Source organism: Heptranchias perlo, chromosome 3 (assembly GCF_035084215.1).
Source record: "Heptranchias perlo isolate sHepPer1 chromosome 3, sHepPer1.hap1, whole genome shotgun sequence".
Lineage (NCBI taxonomy): Eukaryota > Metazoa > Chordata > Chondrichthyes > Hexanchiformes > Hexanchidae > Heptranchias > Heptranchias perlo.
This window is the reverse complement of record NC_090327.1, coordinates 79,832,383-79,860,271: the sequence shown is the minus strand read 5'-3', so window position 1 is coordinate 79,860,271 and position 27,889 is coordinate 79,832,383. Positions and strand designations below refer to the sequence as shown.

General features: G+C 42.5%; 1 protein-coding gene across 6 annotated transcripts in view; it reads left to right on the top strand.

Moving 5' to 3' along the window:
• The first annotated feature begins 1,322 nt into the window (after positions 1–1,322).
• stau2 (staufen double-stranded RNA binding protein 2) overlaps positions 1,323–27,889 on the top strand; it is a 339,148-nt gene continuing 312,581 nt past the window's right edge. For 3 of the 6 annotated variants that reach the window (XM_067980463.1, XM_067980464.1, XM_067980467.1), the window contains exon 1: positions 1,323–1,404. The gene's annotated coding sequence lies outside the window, so the exon portion shown is untranslated. The remainder of the gene's footprint in view (positions 1,405–27,889) is intronic. The other 3 variants (XM_067980462.1, XM_067980461.1, XM_067980465.1) reach the window with 2 other exon arrangements.

The following is a 27,889-nucleotide window of genomic DNA, read 5'->3' as shown; positions in this document are numbered from 1 at the left end:
AGTGTATTTAAAAACCTCGCACTGTAAAAAGAAAAAAAAAGTTTCTCCTGCTTTCTGTCCTCTTACTTTTAATCTTACATCTATGTCCCCTTATTCGAGACACCTCAATTACTAGAAACAGTCTGTTTTTCTCGACACTGTCCCATCGCTTCATAGAGGTAGTGGCAGAGTCAGAAAATGTTATGGAATAGAAAGTAGGCAATATTTGTGATGGAGAGAATACAGGGTCAAAAACTCAGCTCAGGGTCAAATAGGACAGTGAGATTGCAAGTCTGGTTCAACATGAGACAATGACCGGAGAGGGGGATGGAATCAGTGGTGAGGGTATGTAGTTTGTGTGAGGGACCAAAGATGATGGCTTCAGTTTTCATAATGTTTTTAAGTGGAGGAATTTCCAATTTATCCAAGATTGGCTATCTGACAAGCAGTCTGATAAAACAGAGAAAATGGAAAGGTTGAGAAAGGTGATGGAGAGAGGTAGCGTTTTCTTCAGCATAGGTGGGGAAAGCTGAGTCCATAGTTGTGGATGATGGGCAGCATTTAGATAAGGAAGAGAAACCATTGCTGGAGATGCTCTGGCTACAATAGGATACGTAAGACTGGGACCAAATGAGGGCAGCCTCACTTAGCTGGAGAATAGAGAAGTGTTGGAGGAGGAGGATGATGTGGTCTGCTGGGACAAACGCTGCAGAGAGGTTGAAGATGACAAGGAGGGTTACAGTCACAGAGGATGTCATTTTTGACTGGTTAGGACCATTTCAATGTTGTAGCAAGGGCAGAAATCTGATTGGAGAGACGGGCATGGATTTGGGAGCCAACAACACATTAAAGAGCTTTGGAGAGGAAAGGGAAATTGGAGATGGGGCAGTAGTTTGCAAGTCTAGAGAGATTGAGGGTGGGTTTTTAGTTTGCTGCTGATTTAAATCTTTAATCTCTTTTTCCTTCCATGGGCCAGAAAAATCCAGGATCTTCAGGTATGCTATTTCTTAACCGTTGTTTGATACGCTGAGTTATTGAAAGTAATTCTAAACCTGCACAGGTCCCAATAGTTGCTGTAGGTGGCGCCAAGTTCAGCCTGAGCCTCCGATTGGTGAGAGAGGGGGAGGGGCGAGCAACCGGACTCGACCATTTTAAAACACATGTAGGTTGGCGGGGGGTGTCGATTTAATCAGAGGAGAGTCCAGGCATAAATACGTAGAGACAAAATGATTGAAATAGAACGAGACGTCCGAATTCTATTGGCAAAAACCAACGGGATTTTTATATTACAATGCGGCGGCGGAGAATTGTGGACTTGGAGGCCCGGGGGACAGCAGTGGTTGGCGCCCCCCCCCCCCGGGTGTCATTTCTCTTTAGTGTTTGCCAATGTTTGAGCCGTTTCTAGGGTCTCTCCCTAGAAAACAGGTAGGAATCGGGGCAAAACCCCCGAGAGGGGCCGGCGGGGGGCCGAGGGTCGCTAAGGGCTCCGGGGGACAGCCGGGAGGGGAAGACTCGGCGCTTTTGGGGTCTGAGGTTGTCGGCGGAGCGGTGATAGCGGCCGGGAGCGAGCTGGCGGTTTTGCCGCGGGGATCGGCCATGATGTGTGAGCCGGGCTCGCGCTTTACTCGGGCGCCGGTTAAAAGAGCCCGGACCGGGGGCGGCGGCGGCGGTTTATAGCCCCGCGGATGGCCAGGTTCACACCGCTCTCATCATTTACACGTGAGAGGAATAGACAGATCCTCAGCTCCCTCCCAGTGTCGTCCGCCCCCTCCTCTGCCGCCCCGTCGTCCGCCCCCTCCTCAGCTCCCTCCCAGTGTCGTCCGCCCCCTCCTCAGCTCCCTCCCAGTGTCGTCCGCCCCCTCCTCAGCTCCCTCCCAGTGTCGTCCGCCCCCTCCTCAGCTCCCTCCCAGTGTCGTCCGCCCCCTCCTCAGCTCCCTCCCAGTGTCGTCCGCCCCCTCCTCAGCTCCCTCCCAGTGTCGTCCGCCCCCTCCTCAGCTCCCTCCCAGTGTCGTCCGCCCCCTCCTCAGCTCCCTCCCAGTGTCGTCCGCCCCCTCCTCAGCTCCCTCCCAGTGTCGTCCGCCCCCTCCTCAGCTCCCTCCCAGTGTCGTCCGCCCCCTCCTCAGCTCCCTCCCAGTGTCGTCCGCCCCCTCCTCTGCCGCCCCCTCCTTTCCATAACTTCCTGTAAAACGTAGGATATACTCATATTGTAAATAAAAATGGAGGGACTAGTTATGGAAAGTAATAATTTGACCCTACAGATCAATGCATCTTGAAAGAAAACTACTAGGTGAAAGTTATTCGATGAGAAATACACCTGATATAGGGAACTGTGGAGCCTGTCGTGGGATCTAATGTGCTGATGAATTATGAATTGGTTGTACATGCATCTACTTGATGCAAAAGGCCGGTGTTTGGTTATCACACTGGTTGGTAAATTTGTCCATTAGGTCATTGGGTATTAACACCCATCATTTTTGCCCATGACAATTATTGCCACTTTACAAACAGTAGATAGTTGTAGCACTATTTTATTTTGTAGTTGATTTAATTGGAGTTGTGATGTATTATATACACTGGAGATTTAAGTGCCATTCTACAATGTTGTGTACATGTGGATGCAAATAATTTCTGCAGTGTCAACAGGATAACAATGTAGTTTAACAATCCTAATTTACAGTATTGTTTACTGAGTTTCCAAGTGACTGGTGAAAAATTAAAATTGGTAAGTTAGTACAAATATTGTGGTAGTTGGAGATGGATGGTGTAAATGCACATTGCTAAAGTTTGCATTTTTGGCATATTTTTAGTAGAACCACACAGCATAGAAGGGGGCCATTCAGCCCATTATGTCTATCCCAGCTCTGCTCAAGCAATCCAAAATTAATCCCACAGCCTCGCACTCTTCCCAAAGCCTTATATCTTCCTCTGCTTGAAATATTTATCCAAATTTCCCTTTTAAAAAGATGCAATGGCTTCTACCTTAATCACTCCATGTTGAAACATGTGATGCTCCAGCAACCCATAACGTAGAGACATTTCTCCTAATCACCACCACCTCCATTCTGTGATAATTTTAAACTGATGACCCCTTGTCACTGAATTCCTAGCCAGAGGTAATAGCTTTTCACTATTTGCTCTCAAAATACAACATCATTTTAAAAATCTCAATTAAATCTCCTCTTAGTTTGCTCTGTTTGAAATAGTCCTTGTGTCTCAAATCTCCCTTGATAGCTATAGTTTCCTATCTCTGACATCATCCTGGTGAATCTATACTTTACATACTCTATGGCTTTAATGTCATTTTGATAATGGGGAATCAAAAACTGCACACAATACTCTTGGCTGTGGCCTGAGCGTTACCTGTACTACTTAAATAATTTTTTCATTACACTTGTACTGTATCCCCTTATTTATAAAAACCCAAAATGCTATTGACCTATTATGGCTTTATCAACCTGCACTTGCACTTTCAACGAATTATGTATTTGAACCCCTAGCTTCCTTCATCCACATCCTTGATTGCCTTTCTATTAAATGTATGCTGCATTCCTTGTTTTTCCTCCCAGAATGTATTTCCTCACACTAATCCACATCTGGCTGGCCATTCTGCTATTCTGTCCATATCCTCCTCAAGTCTTTTACAATCCTCCTTGCTGTTTGTTTGTGTCATTAGAAAATTTCGAGATTCTACTACCTGTACCCAAGTAGAAATGATCTATATATACTGAGAACAAAAGAGAATCCAGCACTGGCCAATGGAGTACACGGCTTCCAACCTTTCCCCAATCCGAGCAATGCACATTCACTGTAACTCAGTGCTTCCTGTCTGTCGACCAACTTTCTATCTATCCACACTTTTATATTTCCTCTCCTACCATATGTCTGGATTTTTCAAACAAGCCTCTTGTGAGACATCTTATTGACTGCCTTCTGAAAATCCATATGCATAATATCTGCATTCCCTTTATCCAGTTCTTCAAAAAAACTTACATTTGTCAAATGTGACTTGCCTTTAATTAATCTTGATTAATCCATGCATTTCTAAATGCTTATTAATATTATCTCAAATTATGGGTTCTAAGAATTTGCCCATAGCTGACTTTAGACTACCAGGTCTACAGTTATAGTTTATCCTTCTGTCCCTACTTAAACAAAGGTGCTACATTAGCTGCTCTTGTCCCATGGCAAAATTTGCAAATTTGAGAAATGTTGAAAATTGGCCTTAGGTCCTGCTATCTCTTCTGACTTTCAAATGCCTAGGGTGCACGCTATTGGGACATGAAGACTTATCCATTTTGCGTTCTACTAATTTTTTTAATAACCAATTCCTTTTCTACAGTTAGCTGATCAGTTGTTCTATATCTTCCCCCAGTGCACCTATGTCCTCAATTCCACCATCATTTGTAAAAATCATAGAATCATAGAAGTTACAACATGGAAACAGGCCCTTCGGCCCAACATGTCCATGTCGCCCAGTTTATACCACTAAGCTAGTCCCAATTGCCTGCACTTGGCCCATATCCCTCTATACCCATCTCACCCATGTAACTGTCCAAATGCTTTTTAAAAGACAAAATTGTACCCGCCTCTACTACTGCCTCTGGCAGCTCGTTCCAGACACACCACCCTTTGAGTGAAAAAATTGCCCCTCTGGACCCTTTTGTATCTCTCCCCTCTCACCTTAAATCTATGCCCCCTCGTTATAGACTCCCCTACCTTTGGGAAAAGATTTTGACTATCGACCTTATCTATGACCCTCATTATTTTATAGACTTCTATAAGATCACCCCTTAACCTCCTCCTCTCCAGGGAAAAAAGTCCCAGTCTATCTAACCTCTCCCTATAAGTCAAACCATCAAGTCCTGATAGCATCCTAGTAAATCTTTTCTGCACTCTTTCTAGTTTAATAATATCCTTTCTATAATAGGGTGACCAGAACTGTACACAGTACTCCAAGTGTGGCCTTACCAATGTCCTGTACAACTTCAACAAGACATCCCAACTCCTGTATTCAATGTTCTCACCAATGAAACTAAGCATGCCGAATGCCTTCTTCACCACCCTATCCACCTGTGACTCCACTTTCAAGGAGCTATGAACCTGTACTCCTAGATCTCTTTGTTCTATAACTCTCCCCAACGCCCTACCATTAACGGAGTAGGTCCTGGCCCGATTCGATCTACCAAAATGTATCACCTCACATTTATCTAAATTAAACTCCATCTGCCTTCATCGGCCCACTGGCCCAATTTATCAAGGTCCCGTTGCAATCCTAGATAACCTTCCTCACTGTCCACAATGCCACCAATCTTGGTGTCATCTGCAAACTTACTAACCATGCCTCCTAAATTCTCATCCAAATCATTAATATAAATAACAAATAACAGCGGACCCAGCACCGATCCCTGAGGCACACCGCTGGACACAGGCCTCCAGTTTGAAAAACAACCCTCTACAACCACCCTCTGTCTTCTGTCATCAAGCCAATTTTGTATCCAATTGGCTACCTCACCTTGGATCCCGAGAGATTTAACCTTATGTAACAACCTACCATGCGGTACCTTGTCAAAGGCTTTGCTGAAGTCCATGTAGACCATGCTTAATAATTCTGCCATACCATCATCCTTCACAATTAGACTTCCTTGATCCCTGAGTAGTCCTACTTTCTTTTTAAATATTCTTTTACATTTATATGCTTATAAAACCCTCACTACTTCCTTTTATATTACCTGCTAGTCTTTTTTTATATTGTTTTGCCCTTCTAATCTAATTTCCTACTACACTTTCTATATTTATGATTATAATTAGTATTGTTAGCCCTAACTTTATCATACGCCTCCCTTTTAAGTTTGTTTAGTTTTAATCTCTATTTGTCCACAGATCTCTATTTGATGCACCCCTTTTTACTTTATAGGAATATATCTTTGTAAGGAGATTTTAAGGAATTAGGAAAGAGAGTAAGAAGCAGGACCTCCAAGTAGTAATCTCCGGATTACTCCCGGTGCCACATGCTAGTGAGTATAAGAAATAGGAGGATAGAGCAGATGAATGCTGGCGAGATGGTGCAGGAGGGAGAGCTTTAGATTCCTGGGGCATTGGGACCGGTTCTGGGGGAGATGGGACCTGTACCAGCTGGACGGGTTGCGCTTCAACAAGGCTGGGACCAATATCCTTGCAGGGAGGTTTGCTCGTGGTGTTGGGGAGGGTTTAAACTAACTTGGCGGGGGGTGGGAACCTGAGTGTAGATTCAGATGGGACAGAATCAAAACTGGAGATAGAAGGCAGAAAATGAGAAAGTGACTTAGGAAGGCAGAGGAAACAAAGGTTAGAAAATAAACAGCAAGCGAGTTTGGCAGTGCTTAAAGGTATATACCTCAATGCAAGGAGTATAGTGAATAAGGCAGATAAACTGAGGGCACAGATAGACACATAGCACTACGATATCTTAGCTATTACAGAAACATGGCTTAAAGAAGGGCAGGAATGGCAGCTCAACGTTCCTGGTTACAGGGTTTTCAGACAAGATAGAGAAGGGGATAAAAAAGGAGGGGGGGTGGCAGTTTTGGTTAAAGAAACAATTACAGCTGTGAGGTGGCATGATATGTTAGAAGGATCATCAAATGAGGCCATATGGGTTGAGCTAAGGAACAAAAATGGGGCAGTCACACTACTGGGAGTGTACAATAGACCCCCCAAAAAGTCAGAGGGAGATAGAAGAGCAAATATGTAGGCAAATTTCTGAGAAGTGCAAACAGTAGGGCAGTAATAGGAGATTTCAACTACCTAATACTAAGTGGGACACAAACAGTGTGAAGGGTATAGAGGGAGCAAAATTCTTAAACTGCATTCAGGAGAACTTTTTTAGCCAGTACGTAGCAAGCCCAACAAGAGAGGGGGCCGTTCTGGATTTAGTTTTAGGAAATGAGGCTGGGCAGGTGGAAGGAGTATCAGTGGGGAGAGCATTTTGGTGGTAGTGATCATAATTCAGTTAGTTTTAGCATAGTTATGGAAAAGGGCAAAGATAGAACAGGAGTAAAAGTTCTCAAATGGGGAAAGGTCAATTTTACTAAGCTAAGAAGTGATTTATCAAAAGTGGACTCGAAACAGCTACTTGTCAGAGCAGTGGGAGGCATTCAAGGGGAAGATTCAAGGAATGCAGAGAAAACATGTTCCCACAAACAGAAAGGATGGGCTGCCAAATTTAGAGCCCCCTGGATGTCAAGGAGCATACAGGATAAGATAAGGCAGAAAAGGAAAGCTTATGTCAGACACTGAGAACTCTATTACAGAAAACCTAGAGGAGTATAAACAGTGCAGGGGTGAAATTAAAAAGGAAATTAGGAAAGCAAAGAGAAGGCATGAAAAAATATTGGCAAATAAAATCAAGGAAAACCCAAAGATGTTTTATAAATACATTAAGAGCAAGAGGATAACTAAGGAAAGAGTAGGGCCTATTAGAGACCAAAAAGGTAACCTATGCGTGGAGGCAGATGATGTTAATATGGTTCTTAATGAATACTTTGCGACTGTCTTCACAAAAGAGAGGGACCATGCAGACATTGTAGTTAAGGAGGAGGAGTGTGAAATATTGGATTGGATAAACTTAGTGAGAAAGGAAGTATTAAGGGGATTAGCATCTTTGAAAGTAGATAAATCACCAAGGCTGGATGAAATATATCCCAGGCTGTTACAAGAAGCAAGGGAGGAAATAGCAGAGGCTTTGACCATCGTTTTCCAATCCTCCCTGGATACCGGCGTGATGCCGGAGGATTGGAGGACTGCTAATATTATACTATTGCTTAAAAAGGGAGCGAGGGATAGACTGAATAATTAAAGGCCAGCCAGTCTAACCTTGGTGGTGGGCAAATTATTGGAATCAATTCTGAGGGACAGGATAAACCGTCACTTAGAAAGGCACAGAGTAATCAAGGACAGTCAGCGTGGATTTGTCCAGGGAAAGTCATGTCTGACTAACTTGAATGAATTTTTTGAGGAGGTAACAAGGATAGTGTATTTGATGTAGTCCACATGGATTTTAGCTAGGCTTTTGACAAGGTCCTACGTGGCAGACTGGTCAAAAAAGTACAAGCCCATGGGATCCAAGGAAGAGTGGCAAGTTGGATCCAAAATTGGCTTAGTGTCAGGAAGCAAAGGATAATGGTTGGGTGTTTTTGTGACTGGAAGGCTGTTTCCAGTGGGGTTCTGCAGGGTTCAGTACTAGGACCCTTGCTTTTTGTGATATATATTAATGATTTGGACTTAAATGTCGGGGGCATGATTAAGAAGTTTGCAGATGATACAAAAATTGGCTGTGTGGTTAATCGTGAGGAGGAAAGCTGTAGACTGCAGGAAGATATTAGTGGACTGGTCAGGTGGACAGAAAAGTGGCAAATGGAATTCAATCCAGAGATGTGTGAGGTAATCCATTTGGGGTGGGCAAACAAGGCAAGGGAGTACACAATAAATGGGAGGATACTGAAAGGTGTAGAGGAAGTGAGGGACCTTGGAATGCATGTCCACAGATCCCTGAAGGTAGCAGGATGGATAGATAGATAAGGTGGTTAAGGCAGCATATGGAATACTTTCCTTTATTAGCCGAGGCATACTACATAAGAGCAGGGAGGTTATTGTGGAACTGTATAAAACACTAGTTAGACCACAGCTTGAGTACTGTGTACAGCTCTGGTCGCCACATTACATGAAGGATGTAATTGCACCAGAGAGGGTACAGAGGAGATTTACAAGGATGTTGTCAAGACTGGAGAATTTTAGCTATGAGGAAAGATTGGATAGGCTGGGGTTGTTTTTCTTGGAACAAAGGAGGCTTAATTGGGGTGTACAAAATTATGAGGGGCCTAGATAGAGTGGATAGGAAGGACCTATTTCCCTTAGCAGAGAGCTCACTAATTAGGGGCCATAGATTTAAAGTGATTGGTAGAAGGATTAAAGGGGAGCTGAGCAAAAAAAAATTCACCGAGGTTGGTAGAGGTGTGGAACTCGCTGCCTGAAAGGGTGGTAGAGGCAGAAGCCCTCAACTCATTTTAAAAGTACCTGGATGTGCACCTGAAGTGCCGTGACCTACAAGGCTACGGACCAAGTGCTGGAAAGTGGGATTAGGCTGGATGGCTCATTATCAGCCGGCACGGACACGATGGGCTGAATACCCTCCTGTGTCGTAAATTTTCTATGATTCTACTCTGTATCTCACATTAGAAGATTTCCCACTCGTTTGCTAACTTTTCTGCCATTAATTTGGGCTGGATCACCTTTTATTTCACTGAACTTTGCTTTTTTCCAGTCCAGCATCCTTATCTTAGACTCTTCATTATTCTTTTCTCTTCTTACGTTGAACCTAACTTTGTTGTGGTCACTATTTCCTAATTATTCTTCTACCCTCATGTCGATTATTTGCTCCACTTCATTTTCTGGAATTAAATGAGGAACAATGACGGATAGGAAAAGACCCACTGTCCCACACAGCTGCAATGCCTTGTGCATTACAGTGTATACACTCTGCACCCCACTCAAAATCCATGTAATGTCTGGAAATGGCCCAAAAACAGATGAAAACCCAGGCCAATTAGGGGAAATAAAAAAATATATAAAATCTGGAAAATTCGTCTCCGACCCCCTTAGGCGATCGAAACTAGTCCAGAAGACCACTCTGGACCTGATTGATATTATATGATACTTACCTTTTATACGAGGTGATCTTCGCCCTAGCCAGAAACAGGTCCAGCTCTTGCTTGAAGGAATTCAACGAATCAGCATTCACCACAGGAGATGGCCGCCTAAGAACATAAGAAGCAGGAGGAGGCCATCCGGCCCCTCGAGCCTGCTCCGCCATTCAACGATATCATGGCTGATCTTCGACCTCAACGCTGTTTTCCTGCACTATCCCCATATCCCTTGTGTCTTTAATATCTAGAAATCTGTCGATCTCTGTTTTGAATATACTCAATGACTGAGCCTCCACAGCCCTCTGTGGTAGAGGATTCCAAAAATTCACCACCCTCTGAGTGAAGAAATTTCTCCTCATCTCAGTCCTAAGTGGCCTACCCCTTATTCTGAGACTGTGAACTCTGGTTCTAGACTCCCCAGCCAGGGACAACATCCTCCCTGCATCTATCTTGTAAGTTTCAATGACATCACTTCTCATTCTTCTAAACTCGAGAGAATACAGGCCTAGTCTACTCAATCTCTCCTCATACCACAATCCCGTCATCCCAGGAATCAGTCTGGTGAACCTTCGTTGCACTCCCTCTATGGCAAGTATATCCTTTCTTAGGTAAGGAGACCAAAATTGTACACAATACTCCTGTTGCGGTCTCACCGAGGCCCTATATAATTGCAGTAAGACATCTTTACTCCTGTACTCAAATCCTTTTGTAATAAAGGCCAACATACCATTTGCCTTCCTAATTGCTTGCTGCACCTGTATGTTAGCTTTCAGTGACTCGTATACAAGGACACCCAGGTCCCTTTGAACATCAACATTTCCCAATTTCTCACCATTTAAAAAATACTCTGCATTTCTGTTTTTCCTACCAAAGTGAATAACTTCACATTTTTCCACATTATATTCCATCTGCCTTGTTCTTGCCCACTCACTTAGCCTGTCTATATCCCCTTGAAGTCCCTTTGCATCCTCCTCACAACTCACATTCCCACCCAGTTTTGTGTCATCAGCAAACTTAGAAATATTACATTTGGTCCCCTCATCCAAATCATTGATACAGATTGTGAATAGCTGCGACCCAAAGTACTGATCCCTGCGGTGCCCCACTGGTCACAGTCTGCCAACCTGAAAATGACCCGTTTATTCCTACTCTCTGTTTTCTGTCTGTTAACCAATTCTCAATCCATGCCAGTATATTACCCCCAATTCCATGTGTTCTAACTTTGTTCATCAACCTCCTGTGTGGGACCTTATCGAAAGCCTTCTGAAAATCCAAATATACTACATCCAATGGTTCCCCTTTATCTATTCTGCTAGTTAATCCTCAAGGAACTCCAATAGGTTTGTCAAACATGATTTCCCTTTTATAAATCCATGTTGAATCTGCAAAATTGTATTATTATTTTCTAAGTGTTCTGTAATCACATCCTTTATAATAAATTCTAGAATTTTCCCTACTACTGATGTCAGGCTGACCATAAGACCATAAGAGATAGGAGCAGGAGTAGGCCATTCGGCCCCTCGAGCCTGCTCTGCCATTTAACGAGATCATGGCTGATCTGATTTTTACCTCCACTCCACTTTCCCACCCTTTCCCCATATGCTTTGACTCCCTTGCTGATCAAAAATTTGTCTAAATCAGCCTTGAATGTATTCAATGACTCAGCCTCCACAGCTTTTTGGGGTAAAGAATTCCAAAGATTCATGACCCTCTTGGAGCAGAAATTCCTCCTCATTTCCGTCTTAAACAGGCGACCCCTTATTCTGAGACTATGCCCCTTAGTTTTAGATTCTCCCATGAGGGGTAACATCCTCTCAGTATCTACCCTATTGAGTCCCCTCAGAATCTTGTATGTTTCAATAAGATCTCCTCTCATTCTTCTAAACTCCAATGAGTATAGACCCAACCCGTTCAATCTTTCCCTTCCATACCCGGAACCAACCTAGTGAACCTTCTCTGAACTGCCTCCAATGCAAGTATGTCCTTCCTTAAATAAGGGCACCGGAACTGTACGCAGTACTCCAGGTGTGGTCTCACCAGCACCCTGTACAGTTGTAGCATGACTTCCCTGCTTTTATACTCCATCCCCCTAGAAATAAAGGCCAATATTCCGTTTGCCTTCCGGATTACCTGCTGCACCTGTATGCTGACATTGTGTTTCATGTATGATAACACCCAGATCCCTCTGTACCGCAGCATTTTGTAGTATTTCTCCATTCAAATAATATTTTGCTTTTTTATTTTTCCTCCCAAAGTGGATGACTTCACATTTTCCCACATTATATTCCATCTGCCAAATTTTTGCCCATTTGCTTAACCTGTCAATATCCCTTTGCAAACACTTTGTGTCCTCATCACAACTTGCTTTTCCGCCCATCTTTATATCAGCAAATTTGGCCACAAGACACTCTGTTCATACATCCAAGTCATTGATATATATTGTAAATAATTGAGGCCCCAGCACTGATCCCTGCGGCACCCCACTAGTTACAGATTGTCATTTTGAAAATGACCCTTTTATCCCGACTCTGTTTTCTGTTAGTTAACCAATCCTCCATCCTGCCAGTATGTTACCCCCAACACCATGAGCTCTTATCTTGTGCAGTAATCTTTTATGTTGCACCTTATCGAATGCCTTTTGCAAATCCAAATATACTCCATCCATTGCTTCTCCTTTATCCACCCTGCCCGTTACTTCCTCAAAGAACTCCAATAAATTTGTCAGACATTATTTCCCCTTCATAAAAGCATGTTGACTCTCCTTGATTGTATTATGAGTCTCCAAATGTCCTGCTACTATGTTCTTAAAAATGGATTCCAGCATTTTCCCAATGACAGCTGTTAGGCTAACTAGTCTATAATTACCTGCTTTCTGTCTCACGCCCTTCTTGAATAAACCGGACGGACCACCCGGCACCGGACACGACAACGGCAAACCAAGCCCAGTCGACCCTGCAAAGTCCTCCTCACTAACATCTGGGGACTTGTGCCAAAATTGGGAGAGCTGTCCCACAGACTAGTCAAGCAACAGCCTGACATAGCCATACTCAGAATCATACCTTTCAGCCAATGTCCCAGACTCTTGCATCACCATCCCTGGGTATGTCCTGTCCCACGGGCAGGACAGACCCACCAGAGGTGGTGGTACAGTAATATACAGTCAGGAGGGAGTGGCCCTGGGAGTCCTCAACATTGACTCTGGACCCCATGAAATCTCATGGCATCAGGTCAAACGTGGGCAAGGAAACCTTTTGCTGATTACCACCTACTGTCCTCCCTCAGCTGATGAATCAGTCCTCCTCCATGTTGAGCACCACTTGGAGGAAGCACTGAGGGTAGCAAGGGCACAAAATGTACTCTGGGTGGGGGACTTCAATGTCCATCACCGAGAGTGGCCTGGTAGCACCACTACTGACCGAGCTGGCCAAGTCCTGAAGGACATAGCTGCCAGACTGGGCCTGCGGCAGGTGATGAGCGAACCAACACGAGACAAATACTTACATGACCTCGTCCTCACCAATCTACCTGTTGCAAATTCATCTGTCCATGACAGTATTGGTAGGAGTGACCACCGCACAGTCCTCGTGGAGACGAAGTCCCGTCTTCGCACTGAGGACACCATCCAACGTGTTGTGTGGCACGACCACCGTGCTAAATGGGATAGATTCCGAACAGATCTAGCAGCTCAAAACTGGGCATCCATGAGGCGCTGTGGGCCGTCAGCAGCAGCAGAATTGCATTCCAGCATAATCTGTAACCTCATGGCACGGCATATTCCTCACTCTACCATTACCAACAAGCCAGGAGATCAACCCTGGTTCAATGAGGAGTGTAGAAGAGCATGCCAGGAGCAGCACCAGGCGTACCTAAAAATGAGGTGCCAACCTGGTGAAGCTACAACTCAGGACTACATGCATGTTAAACAGCAGAAGCAACATGCTAGAGACAGAGCTAAGCGATTCCACAACCAACAGATCAGATCAAAGCTCTGCAGTCCTGCCACATCCAGTTGTGAATGGTGGACAATTAAACATCTAACGGGAGGAGGAGGCTCTGTAAACATCCCCATCCTCAATGATGGCGGAGTCCAGCATGTGAGTGCAAAAGACAAGTCTGAAGCATTTGCAACCATCTTCAGCCAGAAGTGCCGAGTGGATGATCCATCTCTGCCTCCTCCCGATATCTCCACCATCACAGAAGCCAGTCTTCAGCCAATTCGATTCACTCCACGTGATATCAAGAAACAGCTGAGTGCACTGGATACAGCAAAGGCTATGGGCCCTGACAACATCCCAGCTGTAGTGCTGAAGACTTGTGCTCCAGAACTAGCTGCGCATCGAGCCAAGCTGTTCCAGTACAGCTACAACACTGGCATCTACCTGACAAAGTGGAAAATTGCCCAGGTATGTCCTGTCCACAAAAAGCAGGACAAATCCAATCCGGCCAATTACCGCCCCATCAATCCACTCTCAATCATCAGCAAAGTGACGGAAGGTGTCGTCGACAGTGCTATCAAGCGGCACTTACTCACCAATAACCTGCTCACTGATGCTCAGTTTGGGTTCTGCCAGGACCACACGGCTCCAGACCTCATTACAGCCTTGGTCCAAACATGGACAAAAGAGCTGAATTCCAGAGGTGAGGTGAGAGTGACTGCCCTTGACATCAAGGCAGCATTTGACCGAGTGGCACCAAGGAGCCCTAGTAAAATTGAAGTCAGTGGGAATCGGGGTGAAAGCTCTCCAGTGGCTGGAGTCATATCTAGCACAAAGGAAGATGGTAGTGGTTGTTGGAGGCCAATCATCTCAGCCCCAGGACATTGCTGCAGGAGTTCCTCAGGGCAGTGTCCTAGGCCCAACCATCTTCAGCTGCTTCATCAATGACCTTCCCTCTATCATAAGGTCAGAAATGGGGATGTTCGCTGATGATTGCACAGTGTTCAGTTCCATTCGTAACCCCTCAAATAATGAAGCAGTCCGAGCCTGCATGCAGCAAGACCTGGACAACATCCAGGCTTGTGCTGATAAGGGGCAAGTAACATTCGCGCCAGATAAGTGCCAGGCAATGACGATCTCCAACAAGAGAGAGTCTAACCACCTCCCTTTGACATTCAACGGCATTACCATCGCCGAATCTCCTACCATCAACATCCTGGGGGTCACTATTGACCAGAAACTTAACTGGAACAGCCACATAAATACTGTGGCTACGACAGCAGGTCAGAGGCTGGGTATTCTGCGGCGAGTGACTCACCTCCTGACTCCCCATAGCCTTTCCACCATCTACAAGAAAAAATTCAGGAGTGTGATGGAGTACTCTCCATTTGCTTGGATGAGTGCAGCTCCAACAACACTCAAGAAGCTCGACACCATCCAGGACAAAGCAGCCCGCTTGATTGGCACCCCATCCACCACCTTAAACATTCACTCCCTTCACCACTGGCGCACAGTGGCTGCAGTGTGTACCATCCATAGGATGCACTGCAGCAACTTGCCAAGGCTTCTTCGATAACACCTCCCAAATCCGCGACCTCTACCACCTGGAAGGATAAGAGCAGCAGGCACATGGGAATGTTCCCCTCCAAGTCACACACCATCCTGACTTGGAAATATATCACCGTTCCCTCATCGCCGCTGGGTCAAAATCCTGGAACTCCCTTCCTAACAGCACTGTGGGAGAAGCGTCACCACACGAACTGCAGCAGTTCAAGAAGGCGGCTCACCACCACCTTCTCAAGGACAATTCGGGATGGGCAATAAATGCTGGCCTCGCCAGCGACGCCCACATTCCATGAATGAATGATAAAAAGGGGTGTTACATTTGCGGTTTTCCAATTCGCTGGGACCTTTCCAGAATCTAATGAATTCTGGAAGATTACAACCAACGCATCTGCTATCTCTCTAGCCACTTCCTTTAAGACCCTTGGTTACAGGCCGTCAGCTCCAGGGGACTTGTCAGCCTTTAGACCCATTAGTTTACCTCGTGCTTTTTCTCTTGTGATGGTGATTGTTTTTAGTTCCTCCCTCCCCTTTGCCCCTTGATTTTCTACTATTATTGGTATGTTATTAGTGTCTTCTACTGTGAAGACAGTTACATAATATCTGTTCAATTCCTCTGCCATTTCCTTGTTTTCCATTATTATTTCCCCAGTCTCATTCACTAAGGGACCAATGTTTACTTTAGCTACCCTCTTCCTTTTTATATACTTGTAGAAGCTTTTACTGTCAGCTTTTATATTTCTTGCTTGTTCACTCTCATAATTTATTTTCTCCCTCTTTATTATTCTTTTAGTTATCCTTTGCTGGTTTTTAAAGTTTTCCAAATCTTCGGGCTTACCAATAATCTTTGCCATGTTGTATGCTTTTTCTTTTAACCTGGTACCATCCTTGACTTCCTTAGTTAGCCATGGTTGGTTCACCCTTTTTGAGGAGTCTTTCCTCCTCATTGGGATATATTTTTGTTCCCAGTCATAAAATATCTTTTTAATTGTTTGCCACTGCTTATCCACCATCATACTATCTAATCTGTTTACCCAGTCCATTTTAGCCAATTCCGCCCTAATTCCTTTATAATTGCCCTTATTTAAGTTTAATAGAGTAGTTTCAGACCCAAGATCCTCGCTCTCAAACTGGATGTGAAATTCATCATGTTATGATCGCTACTTCCCAAGGGATCCTTTACTTTGAGATCATTAATTAATCCTGTTTCGTTATCCATTACCAGATGCAAAATGGCCTGTTCCCTGGTTGGTTCCCCGATGTATTGGTCTAAGAAACAGTCCTTAATACACTCTATGAACAACTCCTTAGGGCTATTTTTGCCAATTTGATTTGTCCAATCTATGTGAAAGTTAAAATCGCCCATGATTATTGCATTACCTTTTTTTACATGCCCCCCTTATTTCCTGATTAATATTTTGCCCTACAGTGTAGCTACCATTAGGGGGCCTGTATACTACTCCCACCAGTGATTTCTTTCCCTTGCTTTTTCTTACCTCCACCCAAATTGATTCGACATCTTGATCTTCTGAGCCAAGATCATTTCTCACTATTACACCAATTTCATCCTTTATTAACAGAGCTACCCCATCACCTTTACCTTTTTTCCTATCCTTTCGAAATGTTAAATAACCCTGAATATTTAGCTTCCAACCTTGGTCACCTTGCAACCACGTCTCTGTATTGGCCACAAGATCATACCCATTTGTTTTTATTTGTGCCGTCAATTCATCTATCTTATTACGAATGCTGCGCGCATTCAGATGAAGAACGTTTAATTTTGTCTTTTTACCATTCTTTCCTCCCCCGGCCCTATTGCTAGTGCACTCTTATGTTTATACACTCTATCCCTTCCTGTCACACTCTGTTTATCATTACCTCCATCACTTTCCTGTACTACTTCCTTGTCTTTTCTCTTTATCAATCTAAACTTCGCCCCACCTGAGCCCTGCCCCCCTCTATTTAGTTTAAAGCCTTCTTTACCGCCCAAGTCATTCGGTTTGCCAGAACACTGGTCCCAGCATGGTTCAGGTGAAGTCCATCCCAACGGAACAGCTCCATCTTTCCCCAGTACTGGTGCCAGTGCCCCATGAACCTAAACCCACTTCTCCCACACCAATCTTTGAGCCACTCATTCATCTCTCTGATCTGATTTACCCTGTGCCAATTTGCTCGTGGCTCAGGTAATAATCCGGAGATTATTACCTTTGTAGTTCTGCTTTTTAATTTAGTCCTTCGCTGCTCAAACTCCCTCAGCAGAACCTCTTTCTTAGTCCTACCTATGTCGTTGGTACCTACGTGGACCACGACAACTGGATCCTCCCCCTCCCACTCCAAGTTTCTCTCCAGCCCTGAGGAGATATCCTTAACCCTGGCACCGGGTAGGCAACACAGCCTTCGGGACTCTCGTTCTTGGCTGCAGAGAACAGTGTCTATCCCTCTAACTATACTGTCGCCTACTACAACCACATTCCTTTTTACTCCCCCCACTTGAATGGCCCCCTGAACCACGGTGCCGTGGCCAGTTTGCTCATCCTACCTGCGGTCCCTGCACTCGTCCACCAGGCCTGCAAGAACCTCTTATCTATTGGAATAGTGCAGAGGCTGAGGCTCCTGCAATGCTACCTTCTGGATCCCCATACCTGCCTCACTCGCAGTCACACCCTCCTGTCCCTGACCACATGCCAATTCTACAGTATTTAGTCTAAGGTCCAACAGGTCTGTCGTTCCCTGCTTTCTCTCTTCCTCCTTTCTTAAATAGTGGGGTTATATTTGCTACCATCCAATCTGCAGGAACCATTCCAGAATCTATAGAATTTTGGAAAATGACAACCAATGCATCCACTATCTCTGTAGCCACCTCTTTCACAAGTGCACACAATTTCCTATTCTACTTCTTACATCTATCCATATGGATTCTGTCTGAACACAGCCACCTAGAACATCCTTAAATCCTATTATGATAGAATCCTTTACTAAAACTGCCACTCAACCCTTCTTTCACTTCCCTTTCTCTCCCGAAAATGTTATAACCAGATCTGGATCATCTGCTTCACAAGTCCACTGTTCTCTGGGAAAAGAACTACTTCTTAACATCTGACATAACTTAGATAACTTTTTTGTTGAACTAGAAACATATTGATCTGGGAAGCAGTTCTGAATGCATTCTAAAAGGTGTTCCTCACTTTTGACTACATGAATTACCTTCATTGCAGTCTATCCTGGAATAGTTGAAATCACCTCGTATTACCTTGTTCTTGCATATCTCTCTGAACTTTGTATCGAACTTCATCTCGATCTTAACTTCACTCTATTGGTGGCCTGTAATGCACACCATTTCCTATTCTACTTCTTACATCTATCCATATGGATTCTGTCTGAACACAACCACCTAGAACATCCTTAAATCCTATTATGATAGAATCCTTTACAAAAACTGCCACTCAACCCTTCTTTCACTTCCCGTTCTCTCCCGAAAATGTTATAACCAGGAATATGCCCAGTCCTGTCAGACTTGAGCCGTGTTTCTGTTATAGGCACCAAGTCATAGCCCTCCATAGTTATCAATGCTTCTAACTATCCAATTTTATTTTGAACGTTTTGTGCATTCACATACATATTACTCAATCATGACTCCAATTTTTTAAAGGGTTGATCTTAATTGCTTTTCTTGGTTTTATTATTTAATTTTTTGATATCCCTTGCCTCTTCTACAACACTGTTCTTATCTCTCTACCTCATAGTCTGTTCTTTCCCTTTCTCCTCTGATATTATATTTTCACTATTTCAACTAAGCCTTCTGCTTCCATTCTAGTAGCTTTATTAATCTTGCTTTCTTCCTTGTCTCAAGCTTGAGACTTTCCCCATCCCCTGCATATTAGATTAAATCTTTCCCCACTCCTCTTTACCTTTTGTGCAAGCACGTTGGTGCTGTTTCAGTTCAGACGAAGGCCGCCTCTTCAGTCGCCTTCCCTTGCTTCGGAAATCACTCCTAAGCCCCAAGAATGTGAGTGCTTCCCTCCTGTCCCAGCCCTGCAGCCATGAATTGACCTTCCTCATCATCCTCTCCTTAACCTGATGAGTGTGTGACACAAGAAGCAATACTTCTATCAGTCAGTGGTTCCAATCCCTTTTCTTCCTCCCCCTCGTCTCTTTCCCCCCCCCTTGTCTCTCTTTCCCCCCCCCCTTGTCTCTTTCCCCCCCCCCCCCCCCCCTTGCTCGAGAGTGTGTTGTCTGGCAACCCCTTAGCCTCCATTTCTGCCTATGCTATATACAGTTTTCTTTCAATCCTAAAAGTCAAAACACAATTATGGTGATGAAGCAAGACTTGCCGTCCTGACCTCTCTGGGTAAAGATGCTGTGTAATATGGCATGGAGGCATGTAGACCAGAAAGGTCCCAATTTTCAGTCTATTGTTAAATAATCTAAGCCAAGTCAGTGGTAATTCTACAGTGACCCAGGCTGAAAGGAAAAAATATTGACCATGGTACTTGCTCTGATCATTGTTTAGTGACCTGTTTTGGATTTGTGATTGTTACAGTCTTCTAGCTCTGTTGCTCCATGAACTCCACTCCTCACTACATTGGTGTTGGTCACTGTGACCTTCCAACCCCAACACTTTCTAAAAGTATAGAGTTCTTGGCTTCTGTGCCTTCATGTTGGTCTGGCACCTGGCAGCAAATGGAAGTGTTGACTGGAGAATAGCTTCATGTAGATTCCTTTTCAAACCCCACCATCAATTATTGGCAGATAATTTCACCATCTGAGCTGTGTGCTTCATAAGACTTCCTAGAATTAGCAAACTTAGATTAAGTATGTGTAACTCTAAATGGATTAACAAGTTAATCAGAAGTGAAATAAAGAGGAAGAATGACTTCCACAAATTATACAGGTAGAAAGATGAAGGTGTTTGTTCCTCGATAGAGGAACATGCAGAAACATGTTAAAAGGATGGCCAGAGGTAAACCTGGAATAAAGCTAAACACTAAATTCCGGTTTTTATGAGGCATTACACTTGTTATGAGGGAGCCAATGAGCACCAGGGACATATCATTAGATTGGAAAGAAGCGAACATGCTCATTTTCAAAAAAGGCGACTACGGATTCAGGGTAACTACAGGCCCGTTACTCTTGTTTTGATATCATGTAAAATAATGGAAATGATTATCAGGAGGATTACCTGTACAATAATAACCTAGTAAACAGCAGTCATCATAGATTCAGAAAGAAAAGATCTTGCCTAACTAACCTCCTTGACTTTTTTTGAGTAGATGACATCCCAAGTTGATGTGGCGTACCTCGACTTCCAAAAAACATTTGCCAAAGTTCCATATAACAGAGTCTAAGCTCACAGCAGTAGGTATTTGGGGTAAACCTTGGGAACTGATTTTAAAAAATGATAAAGGGTAGAAAACGAAGAGTACTTATTAGAGGAGTTATGTCAGAATGAGGATGAGAGTTGAATGGGTCGCCCTAGGGATCAGTTTTGGAGTTGCTACTATTTCTAATTTACATCAACAATCTGGGTGTAGAAACTTAATGCAAATTGATATCAAACTGGGCAGAGAGAATTCAATACAGGTGCAAGATGCATGCAGTGAGTATACTATTACTGTTAAGAGTGGCCTAGAACTTGCAAAAGGGAAGTTGAAAGAGATCTTTGTTACTTGACGTGCCATACACGTCTAAACAATTTGAGGTGGTGATTAACAAAAAGAACAGAATGTTTGGTCACATTGCTAAATCAGTTGAGTTCGAATCCTCAGACGCCATGTTGAAGCTGTAGAGCATCGTGGTTAGTTTCAGCTTGAGTACAGTGTACAGTTCTGGTTGTTGTGATATAAAAAGGACACAAAGGTCCTCGAAGGAGTCCAGGGCAAAGCAACACAATTGATCCTCGGTGTCAAAGGAAGAGCTAATGAGAAACTACTTGACAGCTAAGGCACTTCTGCTCAAAATTAGACTTTTCAGGGGAGGCTGTATTGAGGTAAAGATGATACTTAACCTGGAGGACTACTTTGCAACTCAGCAGCAGGGCAAGAGGGCACAGGTTCAGGGTTGTGAAGGAAATAAAATTAGGACCGATGCCAGGAAGTTTCTCATTGCAAAGAAGGTCATAAACACAGCATAGGTTACCAGGAAGGATGGCTTAGGCCAAGAGCCTGGGTTTATTTAAAAAGCATCTAAATATAATAATGGGAAGATGGTAGAGCTGGTATTTTGGAAGGATAAAATCAAATGGACTGGAAGACCCCTTTCATCCAAATCTGTCCTGTGATCTAAAGCATTTCTTATTAGCATCAAATATAGATTTTTTTTTAGTTACTCAAACATTGGATATTTTTCCACCATAGTGCTTAAAGGTAAGTTTATCTCAACTGTAACATTTCAAATGTTCAGAACTCTAAATTGATATGTCGGTAACATTCTTTTTATAGATATTGATATTTAATCGTGCAAAAACTTCACTTTTCAAGAAATGCTGATAAGTGTACAGAATGTACCAACTTTAAAACCTTGAACTACTTTTTAAAAAAGACTGTCATTGTTATGAAATAATGTTATAGAAAATTAATATCCATAAATTCTAATTATGACTTGCTGATCTGCTTTGCATTCTATACTGAGTGATAGCAGATAAATGCTTGGGCAGGATTAGGTAGGATTTGTATTATCAAAAGCAAAATACTGCAGATGCTGGAAATCTGAAATAAACACAAAACGCTGGAAATACTCAGCAAGTCAGGCAGCATCTGCAGAGAAAGAAACAGAGTTAACATTTCAGGTCGATGACCCTTCATCAGAACTGGAGGAAGTTGAAGATTAAACAGTTTTTAAGCATCAACGTGAAACGTTAACTTTGTTTCTTTCTTTACAGTTGCTGCCTGATTTGCTGAGTACTTACAGCATTTTCAGGACTTGTATTATATTTGTAGAACCTATTGGGTCAATTGTGATTATGGGTTCAAGTTTTAGTTCCAGATCTAGTGCTATTCATACTAGTTTTCTCTGAATAGATCCCAAATAACTCTGAATGTTCACTTCAACAACTTTGAAAAAAACCTATTATTGGATGATTAAAATTACTGATATGACTTTCATAATAGACCAAGTGCCTTGCAAAAAAAAATAGTATTCTAGTGGAATTTGTCTCTTCAGCAAATCAGTTAAACTAGAAGGGCTTTCTTTCTGATCGCACACAATATTGTCTCATTGCTTTAGAAAATTTACACCTGAAATCCAGTTTATGGTGAAGTTCAAGCTTAAGAAATAATACCCCCAAATTTGTGCTATTTCAGAGTCTGTAACAAAAGAACAATATAGCCGAAGGAAGTATTACATTATAGTTTGAGCTACTGTTCTGAGATTGTGGTCAGAAAAACATGCAGTTGAACAAACTACAATATCTAACCTATGAATTCTGTGTTATAGCTAAGTGGGAGAATAAGAGCATCTTGTATCATCATCTCTCTCTGAGGCAGGGAAATGATTCCTTGCTATCTTGGAAATAATTGGTTAATTTATTTGGAAAGTAATGTTTTGTCAAAGCTGAACAATTCCAACCCTAGAGAAAAGGATGTGGAGATGCTGGTGATGGACTGGGGTGGACAAATGTAAGGAATCTTACAACACCAGGTTATAGTCCAACAGTTTTATTTGAAAATCACAAGCTTTCAGAGGCTTCCTCCTTTGTCAGTGTGATTTTCAAATAAAACTGTTGGACTATAACCTGATGTTGTAAGATTCCTTACATTAGAGAAAAGGAAGTTGAGTTTTGACAGTAAAATTGAATATTGATAGTATTGCATGTTTTTGGTGGGATTGCTAAATGAAATTTAAAACAGGAATGATGAGAGCATTCATACATGTTTCCAGTGACATCAAGTTCACCTGTCATACCCGGTTCATAATGAGCTAGCTAGTGCAACGCCAAGTTCTTTTGTGTAGCAGTGTGAGTAGCCATTGCTAATTTATAATTGCCACTCATACAAGTAAACTGGAGCTCTTTAGAACTCTGCATATGTGCTCCAGTACCTGTATAGAGTGCACGATCGGGGTGGCACTGGGAGCCCCAACTGTACTTTCGGAGTGTTTAATGAAATTATTGATACAGCATCAGCCCAAATGTAGATTGACATGTCTTTTGGATGAGATGTTAGACTGAGGTCCACCAGAACAGGGCATTAAAGATTCTGTGACAATATTAGAAGAAAATAGGTAATTTTCCCAGTATCTTGGTCAACAATCCCCCTTTGACCACTACCTAAAATAGATTGACTGGTATTCATCTCATGGCTGATTGTGGAATGTTGCCAGTGCAGCCTGCATCAGTCACTGCACTTCATTGTGCGAAATACTTTCAAGCGCTTCTATGTGATAAGGTGCTATAAAAATACAAAATAATATTGTTTGGTTTCAGACCTAGAGCCATTTATATTTTGGGGGAAGAGAGTTCCAGACTTCCACAACCCCTTGTTTGAAAAAGTGTTTCCTGATTTCACCTCCCATCGATAACATCCTTTCTCTTCCTAATATCTAGCCAGTTCATTTCTTCAGTTTACAACTTCCTCCATGATCCCATGGGATTTCACTTTATCCATAAGCCTCTTGCAAAGGATCATAATACTTTCTGAAAGTCCAGATGTATATCAACCACATATTTTCAATTATCAACATTGTTATATCAGCTAAAAATTTTAATTAAGTTTGTTAGATGTTGCTGTAAGGTTCTTGGACTAGACACAGATTTGGTTGCAAATAACCTTTATTGAGTTTGACTGAGTCTTGACGCACTCAGTGTCTTAAGCAATAGTCATACAGAGAAATAACTGACATTATCCGCCTTCACTCTGGATAGAGAATGTAACCGTCATCGATTTTTTTTTGTTCTTGTGCCTCTCTACGAATTGTGAAGGAAAGCTTAAGATCTTTATAGGACTCTAGTCACTCACAGCCATCTCTTTTAAAAGGAGTTGTTTTTCAGTTTCCTAACTGATCTGTTGATCATTGTCTTGTTTGTTTGTGATATAAGCTACCCTGTTATCTGGGAGACCACTGGCACTCCCCCCCCCCCCCCCCCCCCCCCCACCCCGCCCCCCCTTATTCAGCATTCCTTGGTAACAAAAGACCTCTCCTTGCTGATAAAGCTTTTTCTTGCTAAATGTCATCCATACCCTGAAGAATTATGGGAATGAGCAACTTGACCATTTTATTATTTCTAGCTACAGTACGTCTACAAGCAACTTATAAGTGAAAAGAAAGCAAAAACCATAATCATGGGAGATTAAACCAAATCCTAATCCTATGTATATAAGAATAGGGTATTTTACATAACCTCTTCCATAAACCCACATTTGTCTTTACACTTGGGATGATCTTGCATTATTTTCTTTATAATAAATTCCAACATTCTTTCCATTATGAATTGAAGAATATAGCAACATTCCCAGGATCATATTTGACCTTTTTAAAAAGATTGCTGTCATACTGTCCTTTCAAGTTTTATGGTACCGTTCATATATCCACTAATTTCACTTTCTTTCCCAATTTTCTCTGCCTGTCTGAAGATTAAAAAAAATATCTATTCTGCCTTTTGCAGTAATAGAATAATTGTTTCTTTCATTAATGATAGAGAGAAATAAAAATAATTTCATTCCACTTGTTTTTTAATTTATTCCTGGAATGTGGGCAATAGTTGACATTGCCCCATTTATTCTCCATCTCATCAGCCCTGAGAAGGTGATGGTGGGCTGCCTTCCTGATCTGCTTCAGTCCTTGTGCTAAAGGTGATCCCACAACGATGTTAGATAGGGAATTCCAGGATATTGACCCCGTCACACTATATGTCGAACTCAGAATGGTGTGTGACTTTGGGCTGAATGGCTTGTTTCTCTGCTGTAGGTAGAGAAGGAGATTGGGGAAGAGGTAAATCCTGAATTGGTTATAGGTGATGAGAGAGAGAGATATAATAAATAAAAAGAAAATGCGAGAAGTTAAGCTAAAGGAGTACAAAGTGCTGGGACCTGACGAGATACATCCAAGGATCCTAAGGGAAGAAATAGCGGAGCATCTAGAAATGATATCTTAGGGTTCTATTGCGAGTGCACATATGCTGGAGGATTGGAGAGTGGTCAAAAATGGCGACAGAGCTGACTGGATAATTACAGGCCAGTTAATTTAATGTCTGTGATGGGGAAAACTTCGGAATCTTTAATTGAAAATTAAATTACTAAATATCTAGATTAATGGAAAATAATTAGACTCAGCCAACACAGATTTCAGAAAGGAAGATCGTGCTTGATGAACCTGAGAGTTCTTTGAGAATGTGACAGGTATGGTAGACGGGGGAAATGAAGTGCATATGATGTACGTGGACTTTCAAAAGCTTTTGACATGGAACTATATAGGAGGCTATTGAAGAAGATTAAGGGATATGGAGTTGGGGGAGGGTAGCAAATTGGATTAAAAACTGGTTAGAAGGGAAGAAACAAAGTAAGAGTTAGGGGCAGTTTTTCAGAGTGTTTGAAAGTAGCTAATGGTGTCCCACAGGGCGCTCTGTTCACTACATCAATGATTTGGATATAAGGCAAGAGGGTGTGGTGTCCAAATTTACAGGCAATAGTAAAATCGGAAACATAGTAAATAATTCTGAGGACCAAAGGAAGCTGCAAGAGGATATTGATAAGATGTTAGAATGGGCAAAAAAGTGGCAAATGGAATTCAGTGTCAGTGATTGTGAGGTGGTACATAAGATCATAAGAAATAGGAGTAGGCCATACGCCCCCTCGAGGCTGCTTCGCCATTCAATCAGATCATGGCTGATCTTTGACCTCAACTCCACTTTCCCGCCTGATCCCCATATCCCTTGATGATAACATAAGATATATAAGTACATATTGGGGAATAAACATAATGGGCTAAATCTTCCAGGAAAAGTAAGGGCATGTTAATGACTCACGCCGTTATTAATGCGCAAATTGGCCAGCAAGTTCAGGTGTTGAAGAGAGACGCTGTGAGTTGCGAATCTCCAGAACTTGCTGTCCGATTTACACCGCTCAGCTGTTTGCCTCACACAAACGGCATCTTGCCCTGAGTTTAGAGGAGCATGTAATAAGGGTAATGCAATAATCGTGGGGGACTTTAATCTTCATATAGACTGAGCAAACCAAATTGGCAAATGTCGTTTGGAGGACGAGTTTATGGAAGGCATTCGAGACAGTTTTCTAGAATAATATGTCGAGGGACCAACTGGAGAACAGGCTATTTTAGATCTAATATTGTGTAATGAGACAGGGTCAATTAGAAATCTTATAGTTAAGGATCCTCTGGGGAGAGTGATCATAATATGATAGTATTTCATATTGAGTTTGAGAGTGATGTAGTTAAGTCCGAAAGCAGAGTCTTACATTTAAACAAAGGCAATTACGTAGGTATGAGGGGTGAGTTGGCTAAGGTAGATTGGGAAATTAGATTAAAAGATATGACTGTAGATGAGCAATGGCAAACATTTAAAGAAATAATTCATAATTCTCAATGAATATATATTCCCTTGAGGAATAAAAAGCCCATGGCTAACTAGAGAAGTTAATGATAGTGTTTGATTAAAAGAAGAGGCTTACCATGTTGCCAAAAAAAGAAGTAAGCCTGAGAAATGGGAGAGTTTTAGAAATCAGCAAAAGATGACCAAAAAATTGACACAGGAAGAAAATAGAATGTGAGAGTAAACCAGCAAGAAATATAAAAACAGATTGTAAGAGCTTCTACAAGAATGTTAAATGGAGATTAGCGAAAGTAAACGTGAGTCCCTTAGAGGCAGAGACAGGAGAAATTATAATGGGGAATAAGGAAATGGCAGAGACGTTAACCAAATATTTTGTATCTGTCTTCACAGTAGAAGACACAAAAAAAACATCGGAGATAGCGGGGACTCAAGGGTCTAATGACAATGAGGAACTTAAAGTAATTAAGATTAGTAAAGAAAAAGTACTGGAGAAATTAATGGGACTAGAAACCAACAAATCCCCTGGACTTAAAACCCTAGGATGTAGGCCATCAAGAAGTGGCTGCAGAGATAGTAGATGCATTGGTTTTGATCTTCCAGAATTCCCAAGATTCTAGAACAGTCCCCGTGGATTGGAAGGTACCAAATGTAACCTCACTGTTCAAAAAAAAAGGGAGAGAGAAAACAGGGAACTATAGGCCGGTTAGCCTGACATCAGCAGTAGGGAAAATGCTAGAATCTATTACAAAGGGCGTAGTAACAGGGCACTTAGAAAATCATAATATGATTAGGCAGTGTCTATGGTTTTATGAAAGGGAAGTTGTGTTTGCCAAATTTATTAGAATTTTTTGAGGGTGTAACTAGCAGGGAAGATAAGGGGAACCAGTTGATGTAGTAAATTTGGAATTTCAAAAGGCATTCAATAAGGTGCCACAAAAGAGGTTGTTCCACAAGATTAGGGCTCTTGGGATTGGGGGTAATATACTAGCATGGATTGAAGATTGGTTTACGGACAGAAAACAGAGAGTAGGAATAAACGGGTCATTTTCGGGTTGGCAGGTTGTAACTAGTGGGGTGCTGCAAGGTTCATTGCCTGGGCGTCAGCTGTTTACTATATGTATCAATGACTTAGATGAGGGGACCGAGTGTAATGTATCCAAGTTTGCTGATAATACAAAGCTAGGTGAGAAAGTAAGCTTTGAGGAGGACTCAAATAGACTGCAAAGTGATAC